We start from the raw sequence: 15138 nt of genomic DNA, 5'->3' as shown, positions 1-15138 counted from the left end.
CCCTGTTCGTATCTCCATGTAACCTCTGTCTATGTCTCTCTTAGGTCTCGTTCCTCCTGTTCATCGATAATGCAGATGAAATTCTCGATCAGACGAAACACGATGTCCTCCTATGAGATTACAATGTCGGAGAATGAAGTTAGTTCGCTTATTCAGCATTTGTAACGTGTAATTGCTTCCAACGAACACTAACGAGTCTGCCACTGGCAGCAGGCTATTTTCTGTTCGTGTTTTACAGTGGTTAAGCGCTCGCGGAAGACGCTTCCGTAAAAAGAAATTAGAAAAATCAGGAAGCTAGGCGTCTCTGATGTGTAAACGTCATTACATCATCAGAGATGCGTGTTGTCCAACTGCTAAGTTTTCACTGATCCGCTCACAAATCGCACGCGCAACCTCTTCGTCCGATTAAGGGCAACTCTCGAAAGGAGAACGGGTTCGTTCGAAATCTTGGGAGGTGCAATAGCATGATGCAACTATGTCGATTCGATGGTCTGTCTAAATTGTGCTACGCGAAGAACAAGTTGCGGTAAATCCCGTTCTTTGGAGAGGTAAAAAGTTGCAAAATATGCCGGTATTTACCGATAATCGATAGGTATTATGGGGTAAATTGGAGTCACAAATTTGAGACTTGATCTGATAATTGTTCGAGATAATTTATACTAGTTTTGATAATTCAGTGGAGGAATTTTTAGGGTTGTTTAATTAATACCTGAAGATTTCTTTTTATACTAGTTTTGATAAACTTATTTGTTTTATTAGTAATTTATCAGAGATATTCTAATCAGCAATTCATTTTATCAAAATTTATACTTTGATATATAATTTAATATGCTTTAAATAATTTAATTATTATGATTGGCCAATTTTCCACTATGGTGAATTTTATATATAAGATGGTCACTGGGAAACTGAAGGATTTGAGAAAATCAATTTGTCAATAGGAAAATGATCATTTGAGGGATGTTGTTTTTCATACATAATATTTCCAAATAAAATAATTAAAAATTTAAAAAACATGTGTTTGTAAAAGTTATTTTTATTTTATATCATTCAGTTTTCAGTGACCACCCTGTATAATTACCACTACCAAGTTTTGTAAAAGTAAAGTAGCTTTTGTATTGAAAATATGGGAAAATTGATTCCTTGTTACTATAAAAAGATTGTTTTAAATAATTAATAAAAGAATAAACAATTTTTATTCCTTATATACTGAAAATTCCTTGTAACCTATAAACGATACTACTATGATCCAATATTTTCAACTATCATTCTACATATAGACTGTATTTATATTTCCTACGTTTCATAATAGAATAATTATGTCAATAAATAAAAAAATAATTGAAATACAAACACGGTTATAGATCAGTTTGAAATATTGAATTTTTTCTCTTAAGGACAAAAATGATGGAAAATTCAGAATCTCGTGTAGAGTGCATAAATTTGAATTTTCTGTCTAGAAGATTTAGTATATGGGCAATGGGTACAGATACAAATACGATGGTAATCGATATAGTCGTGGAACAGGATAACGAAGACAGATGAGAAGAATTAAACAATGATCAGGAAACAGCAATTCAGCGGAAGAGGACATGTATTTCTTCGTAAATAAATTCGCTTTTGCGGTAAAAGTTTAGTGCAACTACTCCAGTGAAAGTGATCGAAAACGAAAGGATCTGGTTAAAGTATTAAATCAAAGCGCGCCAAGTTTATATATGGCAAGTCGTTGCCAACAATACTGTTTTTTAAACTTCACTTTGAAACACAATTGCGAAAGGAGATCGAATGATTTATATGTGAAGCAAAATTTCGACATTCTGCCAATGATAAATGTTTCAGACAGATTTATAAGGGTGATGGAGCAAGGTATTGAAAGTAATGGATTTAATATAAAATAACAATTTTAATTGTGAAAGAAATGTGAAAAAATTCAACATTGGGAAAAACATTAAAAATATAAATAATTAAATTAATTAATTTGTATGTGCCCTATCTGTGATTAGTATAAGTATTGTTTTTATTTATATTTGTTTATTTGCAAATATCGAATATAATATTGCAAAATTAACATTAGCAGATAAAAAATTTTGTAAAAATTAGTAACTCTAATTTTTGTTTACAAAATTTTCAATAATTAAAAAATGTATACACGACTGTACTACTACCGCACCCACAATGTGTGAGCGAAAGTTGTACTCTAATTTTATAGAGCACTATCTTACCGATGGCAGATCAATGAAACTAATGAACTGTTTCCCAGTTTCAATGCAGACATACAATGATAAATCATAGATTACAGTTTTGCTTCACAATACATGTCCTGTATACAAATAACTATGAACTAAAACTCAACATATGGTTTCATTTAATATATCTCTTATTATACACGTTTGCTATTTTTTCTAAATCATGAATAAATTTAATTACCATAGATTTTATTAAAACAGTAAAAAAAAATGTTCTTAATTTAACTTTAAATCATTCGTATGAACACAAGAAAAACTTCAAATATTATTAATTTTAATCTATTTCAATTGCACATTAATTTCTTTCAATGCTTAATAAAAACTATTAACTGTACATATAATATGAACTTGATTCTATTTTCTCATAATTTAAACATTTTATAAAATTTCATGCGTGCCTTACATATTTTATACAAAATAGTTTTATAAACATTACCATTTGTTGAGTTTTAAGATGTATGTTGTAAATATAATATAATAGTATTAAGTAAGCATAATAAATAAAATATTTGATCAATATTCATGTACTCATTGTAGCAGAACAATTTAACAATATAAAACAATTTATGAAATTAAATCAATTAATTGAATTACATAGTTTTATTAATTGAACACAATTTACCTAATGATATATGTAAAATGTAGAAAATGTGACACGTACCTCTTAGTTATTATGCTTACTTTTTTTTAAAATATGAAAACTGTACTCACCATTGCAGTTTCAAATACATCTTCACAAAGGTAATGCATGGGGATGAGAAGAATATACAGCAATTCACTGATTTTCAGGCATATGATGAAGTTTGTAAATCTGGTAACAGAAATACATATTGTGTTACAATTGTCACTTAATTCTTAAACTATTAAGGAACAAGTATGTATTTCATGCAGAATTAACTACGTTCAAGTATTTTTTCTACATTTATGTATGTTCTACCTACATGAATGATAAATTCTTGTATAACTCTAACCTAAATATTAGGCTACGACAAGAGGACAAATATATGAAAACTATTTCATTGCAATGAAATCATATATGTACAAAGTATTCACTTACGTTCACTTAACACGATGATCACTCGTTTATATGCTTTCTCACTATTTCACTTGCTTAAAACATTGAATTATTTTACCGGTACCGACGACGCGCGGATTTCATTACAGATTCGAATGCTACTAAACATGGCGGACGTAACCGAAATATGCCGAACGAAAGGGCGCGAAATCTAGGTATATTCAAATACGTAATTATTCAAACATACGATTGTATACAAGTGTGATATACACATCGTAATGTATTAAAACTTATTATTACTAATTTATGATTTGATATAGCAATTAACAATCCTATTTGAGTAAATATAGAAAGAAATTAAGGAATAAATCATGAAATTAATTTATAATCGATTAATTAAAATTCCCTACTGATTATTATTTATTATTTATTAATATAACATTCTAAAAAGACCATATTTATCCAGTTGGGTAGATCGAAATTCGGAAAAATTTATTTATTAAATTTAAAATAAAATAAATACAACAATTTTACTTCTGGGATTTCTAATTACAAAAATATAGAATACACAGTACATTTTCTTCCCTCTTCAATTCAATGTAATAGGAAGGAAGTAAAAGTATTTCCCAAATATTAAATTTACATAAAATTAAACGTTTCGTTATAATAAAATTTAATAATAATATATTTTCACTACCATCCATTATTACCATTACACGTTGAACATACGTTGTACATATTTTGTATACCATCAATTATGCACAACAACTCGTTATCTATTATTATGCTTTCAATGCATGCATAGAGAAAACAAATAATGAATGCATGCAAATAGCGAGGAGACACGAAACGTCATCACTCGGCACGGAATAAACTTGTAAAGATTCGAAGCATTAGAGACAACATCTTCCGTTCAATTCAAAATTCCTTTTCAGAAATGATGCTCATTTCCTCCTAGATTGTCTAACACGCGTTTTAAAATACCCTTCGATGTAACTCAGCGCTCTAAGTACTGTTGCCATTAATATCTCCGTGAATCACATATCCGACATATCATCAGTAATTTTCTAAAGAGTTACTACTAATATCACGATTAGTATGCTATTCTGAAGCAATTTGTGACGATTTAAATTGTCTGAAAGCTATACTTTTGTTACACCCACTCTTCAATTATCAATTCGCATTGAATCAAAATTCTATAACGTATTTTATATTAATTTATAAACAACATTCTTTATTCTATTTATTACAAATTTTATAAATTTATTTACAAATTATAATGAACTTTAATATTGTAATTTTATTAATTTCTGATATCTTTCTTTTATGAGATGAATATAGTTCATTTTCTGACACTAGCCAAGAATATATTTAGAATGAAATTTAAACGGTAGTATGATCAAGGTATTGCACACTATCAATGAGTCATTACGTGTTCGATATTCTCTTGCGAATGATTAAATATGCATCTAGGATGAGAACAACTGACCAGAGCAAAATCATGTTATTTCATCGGTATTTATAGTTTATTTCTCAATAAAGTATAAAAATTTATATGAAGTACAAGTCATCATCGTACATCATCATTTCCATCTCGTTTCATCGAACCTATTTCACGATGTTATAATGATCGTCTTATTATCACTTTAATAATCCTCTAATAAATTAGTTAAACTAGTTACCATTTTGTTTCCATGTTTCTACCTACTGTACGACCTGAATACAAATATTTAAATGTCATACGATGTCTCTTCGTTCTATTAGTTTTCTAGATTTTTCAAATTACTACCTACGATTCTGAAAATGATTTTTAAGAAATCGTGCATTATTTTAAATATATAAATATATTGCAATACGGATTTATCAATATAAATATACTATTTATATACTATTAAGGTACTATAATGTAATATATATAATCGTTTATATATTAATCTGGAAAAAATTGTTCAAATATATAACATTATATTAGTATATATAAATATCAATTTATAAATAAAAATATATATTTAGAATAATGATAAAATAATTAATAAATTAATTAAGAATAAAGGTATGTAGTAATATATATAAATTTATACGAATATAAATTCAATAGCATTAATAAGAGATATATTTTGAACTTGTCAACTTTTGAATAACAAAATGTACATAATTTCTGTACAGAAATTTTCCCATAATTCTCCTATGGATTGAGATCATATGTAACAGTATAAGAATGTGGAATTTGAAGTGCATTTTCGGTATTGCGGAACACCGAAAACAGTATACCATTGTTTGGTTCTCAGAGCAAGAATGTCAGCCAGTTCACAGGTAATGATGTAGGCGTGCCTACAAAACATACTCACGGTAATGTGCGGTCTGTGGTTGCGTTACAATTAACACTGCACTCGCTAACTTCTTCCGGAAAGTTAGATTGCACGTCCTTAAGTATATAGATCTTGGCTCAGGTCCCTCCACTCTTGACATTTGCGGTATACGTAGTGTAATTATCCAAATCGACTCAGTTTCGTAATAAGTACTCCATTTTTACTCGTAACTATACCATTGTTGAAGTATCTTCGTGCATCCTTGTAATAGCTAAGCTGTAATAACTATAATAACGATATCATGGTATTACGATTGTGTTAAATAAATAAATATACCTATCAAATATACGTAATACAAATTTGCATTCCAATAATAATTTAGATAAATGTAATTCAAATTTTGTAGCATTTAAAAATAATTTCAAATAAATTTATCTCTATAATACAAAATATAATTTTAATTTTATTCTTTATAGAATTATAAAATATTTCTGAGCCTTTCAGGTACATTAGAATAATATTTTTAATTATGTGCATATTATTACAATAGTATTCAAACAGTTCTTGTACTTTCAATTGTTTAATAGTAATTATATAGAATATTGAAATATTTTTAAGCCATTTAAATCTCTCTGCTCAGTATCTAAAACTTGCACAAGGTATTACCAATAAGAACAAAGATTTCAGAAATATCATTTCACATTAAAAGCATAGAAACTGATTTAAAGATATGTACATCTTGCAAGTTAAAGTTAACCGCAATATCTCTTCGCGTGATCAGAATCGAATATCTACATCCTGAGCAGGCAGAAAGGGAAATCAGATATTTCATAGGCAGGATTGCATAGAAGGTTTAATATCTCCGCACAAAATCAAGACAAATAGTGAAACTGAATCGTCATTTCCTTTGTTCGTAATTAAATATAATATATTGCAAAATTAACATTAGCAGATAAAAAATTTTGTAAAAATTAGTAACTCTAATTTTTGTTTACAAAATTTTCAATAATTAAAAAATGTATACACGACTGTACTACTACCGCACCCACAATGTGTGAGCGAAAGTTGTACTCTAATTTTATAGAGCACTATCTTACCGATGGCAGATCAATGAAACTAATGAACTGTTTCCCAGTTTCAATGCAGACATACAATGATAAATCATAGATTACAGTTTTGCTTCACAATACATGTCCTGTATACAAATAACTATGAACTAAAACTCAACATATGGTTTCATTTAATATATCTCTTATTATACACGTTTGCTATTTTTTCTAAATCATGAATAAATTTAATTACCATAGATTTTATTAAAACAGTAAAAAAAAATGTTCTTAATTTAACTTTAAATCATTCGTATGAACACAAGAAAAACTTCAAATATTATTAATTTTAATCTATTTCAATTGCACATTAATTTCTTTCAATGCTTAATAAAAACTATTAACTGTACATATAATATGAACTTGATTCTATTTTCTCATAATTTAAACATTTTATAAAATTTCATGCGTGCCTTACATATTTTATACAAAATAGTTTTATAAACATTACCATTTGTTGAGTTTTAAGATGTATGTTGTAAATATAATATAATAGTATTAAGTAAGCATAATAAATAAAATATTTGATCAATATTCATGTACTCATTGTAGCAGAACAATTTAACAATATAAAACAATTTATGAAATTAAATCAATTAATTGAATTACATAGTTTTATTAATTGAACACAATTTACCTAATGATATATGTAAAATGTAGAAAATGTGACACGTACCTCTTAGTTATTATGCTTACTTTTTTTTAAAATATGAAAACTGTACTCACCATTGCAGTTTCAAATACATCTTCACAAAGGTAATGCATGGGGATGAGAAGAATATACAGCAATTCACTGATTTTCAGGCATATGATGAAGTTTGTAAATCTGGTAACAGAAATACATATTGTGTTACAATTGTCACTTAATTCTTAAACTATTAAGGAACAAGTATGTATTTCATGCAGAATTAACTACGTTCAAGTATTTTTTCTACATTTATGTATGTTCTACCTACATGAATGATAAATTCTTGTATAACTCTAACCTAAATATTAGGCTACGACAAGAGGACAAATATATGAAAACTATTTCATTGCAATGAAATCATATATGTACAAAGTATTCACTTACGTTCACTTAACACGATGATCACTCGTTTATATGCTTTCTCACTATTTCACTTGCTTAAAACATTGAATTATTTTACCGGTACCGACGACGCGCGGATTTCATTACAGATTCGAATGCTACTAAACATGGCGGACGTAACCGAAATATGCCGAACGAAAGGGCGCGAAATCTAGGTATATTCAAATACGTAATTATTCAAACATACGATTGTATACAAGTGTGATATACACATCGTAATGTATTAAAACTTATTATTACTAATTTATGATTTGATATAGCAATTAACAATCCTATTTGAGTAAATATAGAAAGAAATTAAGGAATAAATCATGAAATTAATTTATAATCGATTAATTAAAATTCCCTACTGATTATTATTTATTATTTATTAATATAACATTCTAAAAAGACCATATTTATCCAGTTGGGTAGATCGAAATTCGGAAAAATTTATTTATTAAATTTAAAATAAAATAAATACAACAATTTTACTTCTGGGATTTCTAATTACAAAAATATAGAATACACAGTACATTTTCTTCCCTCTTCAATTCAATGTAATAGGAAGGAAGTAAAAGTATTTCCCAAATATTAAATTTACATAAAATTAAACGTTTCGTTATAATAAAATTTATTAATAATATATTTTCACTACCATCCATTATTACCATTACACGTTGAACATACGTTGTACATATTTTGTATACCATCAATTATGCACAACAACTCGTTATCTATTATTATGCTTTCAATGCATGCATAGAGAAAACAAATAATGAATGCATGCAAATAGCGAGGAGACACGAAACGTCATCACTCGGCACGGAATAAACTTGTAAAGATTCGAAGCATTAGAGACAACATCTTCCGTTCAATTCAAAATTCCTTTTCAGAAATGATGCTCATTTCCTCCTAGATTGTCTAACACGCGTTTTAAAATACCCTTCGATGTAACTCAGCGCTCTAAGTACTATTGCCATTAATATCTCCGTGAATCACATATCCGACATATCATCAGTAATTTTCTAAAGAGTTACTAGGTACATATCACGATTAGTATGCTATTCTGAAGCAATTTGTGACGATTTAAATTGTCTGAAAGCTATACTTTTGTTACACCCACTCTTCAATTATCAATTCGCATTGAATCAAAATTCTATAACGTATTTTATATTAATTTATAAACAACATTCTTTATTCTATTTATTACAAATTTTATAAATTTATTTACAAATTATAATGAACTTTAATATTGTAATTTTATTAATTTCTGATATCTTTCTTTTATGAGATGAATATAGTTCATTTTCTGACACTAGCCAAGAATATATTTAGAATGAAATTTAAACGGTAGTATGATCAAGGTATTGCACACTATCAATGAGTCATTACGTGTTCGATATTCTCTTGCGAATGATTAAATATGCATCTAGGATGAGAACAACTGACCAGAGCAAAATCATGTTATTTCATCGGTATTTATAGTTTATTTCTCAATAAAGTATAAAAATTTATATGAAGTACAAGTCATCATCGTACATCATCATTTCCATCTCGTTTCATCGAACCTATTTCACGATGTTATAATGATCGTCTTATTATCACTTTAATAATCCTCTAATAAATTAGTTAAACTAGTTACCATTTTGTTTCCATGTTTCTACCTACTGTACGACCATAAATACAAATATTTAAATGTCATACGATGTCTCTTCGTTCTATTAGTTTTCTAGATTTTTCAAATTACTACCTACGATTCTGAAAATGATTTTTAAGAAATCGTGCATTATTTTAAATATATAAATATATTGCAATACGGATTTATCAATATAAATATACTATTTATATACTATTAAGGTACTATAATGTAATATATATAATCGTTTATATATTAATCTGGAAAAAATTGTTCAAATATATAACAGTATATGAGTATATATAAATATCAATTTATAAATAAAAATATATATTTAGAATAATGATAAAATAATTAATAAATTAATTAAGAATAAAGGTATGTAGTAATATATATAAATTTATACGAATATAAATTCAATAGCATTAATAAGAGATATATTTTGAACTTGTCAACTTTTGAATAACAAAATGTACATAATTTCTGTACAGAAATTTTCCCATAATTCTCCTATGGATTGAGATCATATGTAACAGTATAAGAATGTGGAATTTGAAGTGCATTTTCGGTATTGCGGAACACCGAAAACAGTATACCATTGTTTGGTTCTCAGAGCAAGAATGTCAGCCAGTTCACAGGTAATGATGTAGGCGTGCCTACAAAACATACTCACGGTAATGTGCGGTCTGTGGTTGCGTTACAATTAACACTGCACTCGCTAACTTCTTCCGGAAAGTTAGATTGCACGTCCTTAAGTATATAGATCTTGGCTCAGGTCCCTCCACTCTTGACATTTGCGGTATACGTAGTGTAATTATCCAAATCGACTCAGTTTCGTAATAAGTACTCCATTTTTACTCGTAACTATACCATTGTTGAAGTATCTTCGTGCATCCTTGTAATAGCTAAGCTGTAATAACTATAATAACGATATCATGGTATTACGATTGTGTTAAATAAATAAATATACCTATCAAATATACGTAATACAAATTTGCATTCCAATAATAATTTAGATAAATGTAATTCAAATTTTGTAGCATTTAAAAATAATTTCAAATAAATTTATCTCTATAATACAAAATATAATTTTAATTTTATTCTTTATAGAATTATAAAATATTTCTGAGCCTTTCAGGTACATTAGAATAATATTTTTAATTATGTGCATATTATTACAATAGTATTCAAACAGTTCTTGTACTTTCAATTGTTTAATAGTAATTATATAGAATATTGAAATATTTTTAAGCCATTTAAATCTCTCTGCTCAGTATCTAAAACTTGCACAAGGTATTACCAATAAGAACAAAGATTTCAGAAATATCATTTCACATTAAAAGCATAGAAACTGATTTAAAGATATGTACATCTTGCAAGTTAAAGTTAACCGCAATATCTCTTCGCGTGATCAGAATCGAATATCTACATCCTGAGCAGGCAGAAAGGGAAATCAGATATTTCATAGGCAGGATTGCATAGAAGGTTTAATATCTCCGCACAAAATCAAGACAAATAGTGAAACTGAATCGTCATTTCCTTTGTTCGTAATTAAATATAAACGCAGAGGAATACTTCTTCAAGTAATATGACATTACAAGCCTAATCCTCTTCTCAAGCATCGAAGAATAATACACAGTTATTATCTTCTCCAGATTAACGATGTTTTATTAAATCACTCCATTCACTTCCACTTCGGAATTGCAAATAATACAACTACCATATAATTACAAATAAAATTTCAGGAACCTCTCCATTCGAGTAAAGTATTGGCACACGAGTCACATCTTTTTCAAAGTAATTTCATATTATTAATATTTCAAATTTATTATTATGTTACTATTCCAAATTAAATAATTTAATATTAACGCAATTAACGAAATTAAGTAATATAATTATCATAAAATTCCAAATAACAATGACAAAGCCTCGACTTCTATATAAAATAATGTTACACAATTAATACTTTCCCTAAATTAATAATACAACTATCATATAATTACAAATAAAAATGCCAGGAACCTCTGCATTCGAGTAAAATAATAGCACACAGGTCACATCTTTTTCAAAATAATTTCATATTATTAATATTGCACGATCATTCTTATGTTACTATTCCAAATTAAGTAATTTAAAATTAACTAAATTAAGTAATATAATTATCATAAAATTCCAAAAGACAATTACAAAGCCTCTACTCCAATATAAAATATTATCGCACAATTAATACTTTCCCTAAACTAATACCACATTATTAACATCATGTTATAATTCCAAATACAAAGTTAAACATCGTGACAACTCTCATATTCAAAACAATAATGAACACCTTACATCTCGAGTAAAATTATAGCACACAATGAATCTCTGTTTCACATTCGCGATATTTTATTAACTCGTTCCATTCATTCTCACATCAAAATCACGAACATCAAGTTATATAACCTACCTTAAAATTCCACTCAATGATGACAGAGGCTCTCATCTCGTATGAAACGATAACACAAAACGAATCTCTTTTCCAAACGAACTATAAATTATAATCACATCGAGAATCACAAAAATTCTGATATTTTTATTTTCGTCATTTAGAATAATGCAGCAATATAGCAGAAAATGCATTCACTGAGGTTATAACTTCCACATGGAATTAAGAATAATTGATCTATTATTCATAGTAATAAAACTAATTCAATTTTTTTATTAATGGAATATATCATAGCGTTCAGTAACCAAGGAGAACGATGTAGAACATGATAAAATCCTAGATATATTTATTGCCAATTTATCATATACTCCAAATTATAATAAAGACATTGATCATTGCAAGTGACAGAACCTAGGAAGATAATAGTAATAGTAATACAATTATTCCTCCAAAAACACAAAACATAGTAATTTCAAGTAATTGCAAATCTGAAAATTACAATTTTCCACACGAAATTGAGTACAACTTTCCTTTCAGTAGTCTAGATGATGATTAGTCAAAAGAAGACTTTCTACCTAATTCTACTGGCACTTCAATGACAATGCAAACCTAACTTAACACTAGGTTTACGGACGCTATCTGTATACCTATTGCAAAGGACACCTGTCAAATTGACAGGTAGAAGAAACCACGTGCCTTTTTTTAACGATTAGTTCAATTTAAAAACAATGATATGTTATACTAACAGTCTTAACCCTTAACGTTCCAAGTGTGCCTCTCAGGTACCACCGATGGTGCCTGAATTATAATTAATATAAATATTGTAATCAAAATTGTACTACTTCTGAGATGATTGAAGATTGTTTTGAATGACTTTGATATTATTATTTATACGTCATTGTAGCATTTAAAATCTGACACTTGAAAACTTGCAAGTCGAAGTATGATGAGAATAAGTTGGAGTTGCCGGTCGATATTCATAATTAAAAATCGGAGCATTAATATAAGTTAACTAAATCTGTTACTATCGTATAATTGGAGCAACCCTTCCGTTAAATTGACGGGTCCCGTAAATCTAGTGTTAATCTCCATCCAGACTATTCAAGCTTCAACCTATGATCGATCATTCATAACAAACCTTTTTCGCATTGATTCACCAAGAACATATCTACCCACTGTCAAAGGTAGCAATTGAACTGCTAGTCCCCGGTTAGCGTAAACCCTGCAAATCCAGTGTGCAATTAGAATCGCAAATACGAAGTTAAGCAACGGTATGTTAAAATTCCACAGAACAATGACTCGGAACCACGACAGGGAACAAGGGACAAACGTGGAGCCGAGACAGAGATATACAGGCGATAGGTGCACGTCATGGCGTATCAAGGTGGCGTATCAAAAACGAAGAAAAAAGGAAAAGGGGACTCTGTACGAAACTTGGAGGATATTGCATGATGTAATAATTGTCCTGTGGGAGTGTCTGGAATAGAACTCGAATGCCACAATACGGGTGTTGCACACTATGGGAACTATTGTTACAGATTTTACAGTCTACTACTGTTCTTGCCTGGCCGCGAACTCCCACGTGGCTTTCACTCGTGTCCCCGCGGGTCCAAAAGTTCTGAGTGTTCCATTCTGTCGTCGCTGCTTCCTCTTCGCCACCGTGCTGCCATCTACGACCGAACTTCCGCTCTTTCTCGTCGCTTTTGCGCGCACTTTCATCATGATCCACGCGAAACCACTGCCTTTTTTTCGTGTCCTATTCTTTTCCACTCGTTGGTGCGCGATTGAAATGTTAAAATGCTCCACGGATAATTAGTAATGGTAAAAAGAATTGCGCTAGATAGGGAAGCGAGAGGATGAGAGATTCGTTGGACTTCTCAGGTGGATTTCAGGTTGATCTGTGGGTTTCGAGAATCAGGATGCAGGCTTAATGGAGAATTAAAGATAGCTTTTGATGGAGTTGCGCGAGATGAGAGTAATTACGTTAGCAAAATTTATAACCCATTGTTATAGGGGTATTTATCATGCGCCATGCTGCTAATGGTTTAAGCAGGTATTGTGTGTAGTATTTTGTAAAGAGAAAATGCGCGAAGACGAAGTGGAAATGGAAAGAATTATACGATCACTGTGAGTTAATTGCATGTAAATTGTAGGGAATTGAAGTGCAGATTGGTGTTGAAATGTTTTATGGATATTGTCGCGGGGAAAATGGATCGTAACGAAGGTTGAATGCTCGTTTGGGGTTTTAATTGCGGTAGGATCGTTGAAGAAACTAAGTTTACGAACTTCAAAGTTGTATCCTGTATTTATCGTTGAAAAAGGATTCTTAAGAAATTTAATAATATTGATTAATATTATTTGTAAGATTGTGCTATTTATTTGGGCATAGCAATAATTTTGTAAATATTATACGAATCCCAGTATAAGATTTATATTTTTCTAATGACAGCAAAATAAATTTGATCTTAAGAAAAAGATGTATTTGATCCTCTTAAATTAGGGGTTAGTATTAATTAATTACAAGCTTGTGTAGTTATTTATTTGAAATTCAATTGAAAGTTAAAAATTGAATTGGTGTTAATAATAAAATATATATGTTAATTACAATGTATGGTTAATTAGAACTCATGAAAATTGTGTAGATAAATTATATAAAAATTATATGAATATATTTGTAAAATTCGTGTGAAGGTATGTATACAAATTCTGTAAAAGTATCTGTAAAAATGATGTAAAAATATCTACAAATGTTAACTAAGGATATATATACAAGAATTATTATATGCAAATATTATCTGTAAAAATTGCATTATATAGATATACGTACACACATTGTATAAAAATATTTACGAACATTAAATAAAGATATATAGACATCAGAAATATCATACTGAAATATTATGTATAAAAATTGCATTATATATATATACAAATTGCACGAGACTATCTACAATATGAGAACGATGTAAAAACACATATATAAGTTATAGGAAAACATTTATCAAAATTAAATAAAAATATGTATATGTATTACATGAAGACATCCACAAAAATTGTACACAAATATACACATATAAATTGCATTAGTGAAAGTAATAATATATAAAATTGTCTATAAAAATAATATAAAAGTATATACAAAAATTGCACAAGAATATTTAAAAAATTCTGCATATAGGAATCCCTTAAAGAGTCAGAAAAATTCTGCAATTTTCATTTAGAACCAATATCCTTAAATCGACTCAACCTGAATAACAAAATTCACGCGCAGAACAGAAAGCTCGATGCCGAGTGAATGAAAGTTGCACAATTTCCAATTCCGGAGG

The sequence above is a fragment of the Eufriesea mexicana genome, unplaced genomic scaffold (assembly GCF_001483705.2).
Source record: "Eufriesea mexicana isolate 0111107269 unplaced genomic scaffold, ASM148370v2 scaffold2948, whole genome shotgun sequence".
Lineage (NCBI taxonomy): Eukaryota > Metazoa > Arthropoda > Insecta > Hymenoptera > Apidae > Eufriesea > Eufriesea mexicana.
This window is presented reverse-complemented; position numbering follows the sequence as displayed.